Source organism: Engystomops pustulosus, chromosome 9, assembly GCF_040894005.1.
Source record: "Engystomops pustulosus chromosome 9, aEngPut4.maternal, whole genome shotgun sequence".
Classification (NCBI taxonomy): Eukaryota; Metazoa; Chordata; class Amphibia; order Anura; family Leptodactylidae; genus Engystomops; species Engystomops pustulosus.
In genome coordinates this window covers 10,557,689-10,558,893 of record NC_092419.1, presented here as the reverse complement: position 1 = coordinate 10,558,893, position 1,205 = coordinate 10,557,689, and positions in this window count along the sequence as shown.

Genomic DNA, 1,205 nt, shown 5'->3' with positions numbered 1-1,205 from the left:
CTCCATTACAGTCTCCATCCAAAGTCCGTTATGACCCATAGAGTATAAATGTCATCCCACGATGGATCCACCGCTGCTGGTTTTTGATGGGCCTGGCTCCTATAATCATTAGAGTGAATGAAGTCTGACCCCATTATCAGTGTATCGGGTTAGAAAATTAAAGGGATCATAAATATTATTATTTGCACAAGACTCTATCGCCATCTGTTGGCTACGGCAGCATTTACACGTGCAGTGAAACGCCCACACGTAACTTAAAGGCAACGTCTATTTTCTGCACTTACTCTTAATCCACACCAATTGCAAATATGTGGCATCCCAAAGAGTGAAATCTGCTGGGAAAATCCACATCGAATAATTGACCTACTATAGATATTTCTTATTATGTACGGATTATCGATGGATTGGGAGCATATTACAAAACATCTTAGATAATTGGCCAAATTGTAGTTTTTGGCCACATTCTTCCTTTAGGTTTGTTACACCACAATAATGTATCACAGCTTTGTCCAATTTCCAAGCCAATGGATTGATAATACATCCCCATTTGGACCAGATAAGGACCGGACCACCGATAAAAAGTAACATACAGGTCGTCCCCTACTTAAGAACACCCAACTTACATACGACCCCCTACTTTTAACCATGAAATAAAGGATTTGAAACTTACAAGCGTCTTCCGTGATCGTGCTGGAACTTCTTGTTTTCTGGATTAGTTACAGACGACCCCTAGTTACAGACGGACCTCTGGATGTTGGTAACTTACTGTACTTTATCCTTAGGCTACAATAATCAGCTGTAACAGTTATCACAGGTGTCTGTAATGAAGCTTTATGGTTAATCCTGGTTCTGATAACAATCCAACATTTTTAAAATCCAATTGTCACAGAGACCAAAAAAATTTGTCTGGGGGTTACAATTATAAAATATACCGTTCTGACTTACATACAAATTCAACTTAAGAACAAATCTACACAACTGTCTGTATACATTTCCTACAAACAGCTACATAAAATAACATTGTATCATGACCATTCGGTGAGAGTGAAACTTTTTGGAAATTTCTTGGGTTATCCCACTTTCTCCCACTAGGTGGCACATACTGCCTGTACTTCCCGGCAGGGCAGCGCTGTACATTCCTGTACTGGGGTGGGCACCCAGGGAGTGGAATATCCCCCCTTTGGAATAACTCATACATTCTTACA